The sequence below is a fragment of the Lycium ferocissimum genome, chromosome 10, assembly GCF_029784015.1.
Source record: "Lycium ferocissimum isolate CSIRO_LF1 chromosome 10, AGI_CSIRO_Lferr_CH_V1, whole genome shotgun sequence".
Taxonomy (NCBI): Eukaryota; Viridiplantae; Streptophyta; class Magnoliopsida; order Solanales; family Solanaceae; genus Lycium; species Lycium ferocissimum.
In genome coordinates this window covers 6,540,634-6,545,712 of record NC_081351.1, presented here as the reverse complement: position 1 = coordinate 6,545,712, position 5,079 = coordinate 6,540,634, and positions in this window count along the sequence as shown.

Genomic DNA, 5,079 nt, shown 5'->3' with positions numbered 1-5,079 from the left:
GTGTATATTTGGAGTTTCTGCTTTTTGAGCCCCCCCTTTTTATCCTATGATGACTATTAGCGATATCGGGGGTATATGTGATTAATTAGGATTAGGCGAGTTAATATGCTAGTTTTCAAAAGTCGGGTACGTATAAGTGTCCAATTCGGGCACTAGGCACGGCCTACGGGGTTGGGTCGTGACATGACAGAAGCCCATCATTCCCGTTATTCCATTCACCCAGGAGCGACAAAGATGTACCATGATCTTAAACTAATGTATTGGTGGGATGGAATGAAGAGGGATATAGCGGAGTTTGTAGCCCAATGCCCAAATTGAGAACAAGTAAAGATTGAGCATCAGAAACCAGCAGGGTTACTGCAAACTATGGAGATTCCAACATGGAAATAGGAAGTAATTAACATGGACTTCATTGTAGGCTTATCCTGTTCTCGGTGCAAATATGACTCCACATGGGTAATTGTTGATAGGCTCACAAAATCAGCTCACTTCTAACCCATCAAGACTATATACTCAGCGGAAGATTATGCAAGATTAAATCTTAAAGAGATAGTGCGACTCCATGGTGTCCCTATGTCTATCATTACTGATAGAGGAGCACAATTCACAGCTAAATTCTGGAAGTCCTTTCAGGAAGGTTTGGGTACTCAAGTGAAGTTTAGCACGGCATTTCATCCACAAACAGATGGACAAGCCGAGCGCACTATTCAAACCTTAGAAGATATGTTGCGGGCATGTATACTAGATTTCGGAGGTAGCTGGGATGATCACTTGCCACTCATTGAGTTTGCATATAACAATAGTTATCATTCCGATTTCAAATGGCCCCGTATGAAGCTCTATACGGAAGAAAATGCAGGTCACCAATTGGATGGTTTAGAAGTCGAGAAACATAATTAATTGGCCCGCAGCGATCCGGCTCAGCGCTTGAAAAGATCAAGCTCATTCGAGATCGACTGTTAATAGCCCAGAGTCGCCAGAAATCTTACACGGATAACCGTCGACGAGATCTAGAATTTCAAGTCAATGACTGGGCATTTCTAAAGGTGTCGCAGATGAAAGGTGTGATGAGATTCGGCAAGAAAGGTAAGCTTAATCCCCGATATATTGGTCCCTACAAGATTGTGCATAAGGTGGGCCAAGTGGCCTATGAATTGGAATTACCTCCAGAGCTCGAATCTGTTCACCTATTTTTTCATGTTTCAATGCTCCGCAAATGTGTGGGAGATCCTTCCAGAGTCGTTCCTGTAGATGATGTCCAAATTACGGAGAAGTTGGCTTACGAAGAAATACCTATTGCCATACTGGATAGGCAAGTGCGGAAGCTTAGAAACAAAGAAGTGGCCTCAGTCAAAGTTTTATGGAGGAATGATAACAGAGAATAAATGACTTGGGAAGCCGAGGAAGCTATGAAATCTAAATATCCGCATTTATTTCCACCCTCAAAGGAGACTCAAGATGAAACACTAGTGTCCCTGGTGCATGAAATGTTTTCTTTATCGCTTTTGGGCGCGTGTGACCATTGTTTTATTGTTGATGCTATAGCCCTGTGTGGCTATGTTATTTTGGGTTGTTGTGACAGGATGGTAGTGCCAAATTAAAGGATGGGACAAAATTTTTATAAAATACCAAATTAAAGGGGAAACTGTGGGCAAAATTTTTATAAAATATCGAGATCTTAACATTCGAGGGATTGATAAGGACAAGTGACGAATGTTTTGTAAATTATTGAGGTTTGGGAGAGTGTTAAGAAGGTTGTATAAGGATTGGAGATCAAACGAAATGATGAGGACAACTTCGGAAAAGCTGTGAGTTACACAGCCACCTTACACGGACCGTATAACTTTATACGGACCGTATAAGGGTCCGTAGAACCCAACAGAAAGAATGTTTTCCACGGTGGTGAACCACGGACACTTATACGGACCGTACATGGTTATACGGACCATATAAGTGGTCCGTATAGTACCCGACGGCCGGACAAGTTGTAAGTATAAATACATGTTCCCACTCTTATTTTCTCATTCTTTGCACTTCTCCACTTCTCTCCAAACTTCTAGACTATTCCATACACTTCTTCAACATAAAATCAAGGGAAACCAAAGATCAAACACTAATATTCAAGGGAAATCAAGCATATGGAAGCTTGCTAAGGTTATGAAAGTTAGAAATTCTCTTGGAATTGAAGTAAGGGTTTTCTCCAAGTGAATTAACCCCAACCAAAACCCATTCCTACACATTCAAAGGTGAGTTTTATCATTATTTCATGCTTTTAAGAGTATTAGATAGTTGAGAAACTTGAATTATAGAAGAAGAAAGAAAGTGGGGGTTCAAATGTGGATATAGCAGTATTCATGAGTGATAACATGGATTGAATCATAGTTCTTGGCATGCTGTGATTATAGTTTTGTGGTAAATAATATTGTGAGTGTTGAAGAAGCACTGTGTGTAAACGGATACGACGTAGAATGTTGGCCATGGTTATGGATGACTTTGAAGTGGGAATTATGAGAATTGGAAAATATATAGTTTGATGAAAGCTATTGATAACGATATTGTAGCATTGTTATTAATGTCTGGGAGTTGTTTGCTATATGGAAGAAGTTGTATAAATAAGGAAAATGCTGCCCAATTTTTATTAGCTCTTAATTGATTTAGCTTAAGCTTGCGCACATTGCCGATTATCTAATTTTAGTATAAATCCTCTTGAATGCAGAATCGCGAGCCGGAAAGAAGTCATCTAGTTGACAGGGTAAGGAGATATAAAGGTTTGTAAGGCTAGCCCTTTCTTTCTAAGGCATGAATCCTCTGACATAATTCTCTCTATCTTTCTATGTCTCTTCAAATTCCATAATGAAATCGGAGGATACCGACCCTACGTCACTCCGATAGAGTTACGGCTTCCACTTGTACCACTATGCATGTTTCATGTTGAGTATATTAGGTTGATTACACCGTGCCTATATGGCCAGGCAGCACCGCTAAGGCGGGCGGCTTGTACACCGTGTCTACGTGGCACGGGCAGCACCACTAGTGGGCAGCTTGAGATGATCGTCCCGGACGTGGGATGCCCGGACGCGGGATACTGATGATATATGATTCAGATAGTTTATATATATGTGTATGCATACATGACATGATGTTGATTATGATGTAAATGAGCATGCATAATCCGCCTCTAGAGGCAAGCACTCACAGTTGTTACTTTTCTTATGTTTTTGTATTTCCTTACCATGTTATCATATATGCCTTACATACTCAGTACATTGTTCGTACTGACGTCCTTTCTTTTTGGACGTTGTGTTCATGCCCACAGGTAGACAGGGGGACGACCCAGATCCTTAGGAGCATATTCAGCTGACACGCAGGAACACCCCTTTATTCCGGAGGTGCAGTTTTGATGCATTTTTTTGTGTATATATTCGGGCATGACGGGGTCCTGTCCCGTCCTTATGTTCAGCACTTCAGTTAGAGGCTCCTAGATACATACGTGTGGATTATAGCTAATAAGTGACATCTTAGTGTATATCATTTTGATAGCCATGAGGGCCTACGTAGTATGTATATGTGTGTTTTGAAAGTAATTCATGAGCAGTTTATTATGAGTCAAGCCTTGAAGCTGATGTGTGCCTAAGTTGAGTATTAAAGTCAGTATGATAGGTGGTATTCGGTAGCCGGCTCTGGGTACCAGTCATGGCCCTTAGATGGGTCGTGACAGCGGCAACGCGAAGACTTGGTGGAGGTATTTCGTGGCTTGCAGACCTGAGGGTTCCCCTTCCCTGACTTGGACTCAGTTCTACCGGGCCTTCCTTGAGAAGCATATGCCCCGATGTTTTAGAGAGGTGCGTAGGGAGGAGTCGTTACATCTTTAGCATAGGGGCATGTCTTTGGAGACCTTTGTGACCCGCTTTCTATATCTGGCCCGTTATTCCACACTTTTGATCCCTACTAAGGCCAACAGGATCAGGCATTTTTTAGGCCGCATCAGCCATATTCTGGTCGTCTAGTGCATTCAGCTTTACAGGCTTCCCCAGTGAGCTACCCAGACAGAGAGCTCCTGAGAGTTCGTTTTCCAGACCAGTAGACAGGGTTGTTTCCTCCGGGTCTTCAGCTTCAGTTTATCAGCCTTCGTCCCCTCTGATTTATTTTTCTTGTGGAGAGGTTGGTCATATTACTAGGAGGTGCTCCCGACCCAGATGGGATTATCGGCTACAGAGGATTCTGACATCATCTAGTGGTCGAGGTGGTGCATCTCGGAGGCGCGCGCTCGGTCGGACGAGTTCTAGGCTTCCGCAGAGATAGATCTCGGGCGGCTAGAGGTGGGTCCAGAGTGCGAGAGGGGGATCTCAGACTAGACGTGGTGGGCCCGTTTTACTTATTTCTGGGTAGGCTCGAAGTAGAGGCCTTAGATGATGTGATTTCAGGTACCATTTTTGTCCGTCATAGACCAGCATCTGTGTTATTTGATCCTGGATCCACCTATTCGTATGTTTCTTCATATCATGCCGTTGGTTGGGATTTTCTTTGTGATAGCATAGCTATACATGTTCATGTGTCTACTCCGGTTGGAGATTCTATGATTGTTGATCGAGTTACCAATCTTGTTTGGTTACTTTTATGGGGCATGACACTTGGGTAGATTTGATGATTCTCGATATGGTGGACTTTGATATTATATTAGTTATATCTTGGCTTTCTCCTTATCATGTGATCTTGGACTGTCACGCCAAGACAGTCACTTTAGCCATGCCGGGCATTCTTAGGCTCGAGTGGAAAGGTACTCCTCGTCCCACTCCGAAGAAGATCATTTCCTTCCTTCAGGCAAAGAAGATAGTCAATAAGGGATGTTTAGCCTATTTTGCTCAGGTTCGTGACACGACTGTTGCATCTCCACCCCTTAAGTGTTCGCAGAGGTATTCCTGTCAGATCTGCTGGCTATGCCACCCGATCGCGACATTGATTTCTGTATTGATTTGGATCCAAGCACTCGCCCTATTTCTATTCTGCCATATCTGATGGCACCTGCTGAGTCGAAAGAGCTTAAGGAGCAGTTATAGGATTTATTGAGTAAGGGGTTCA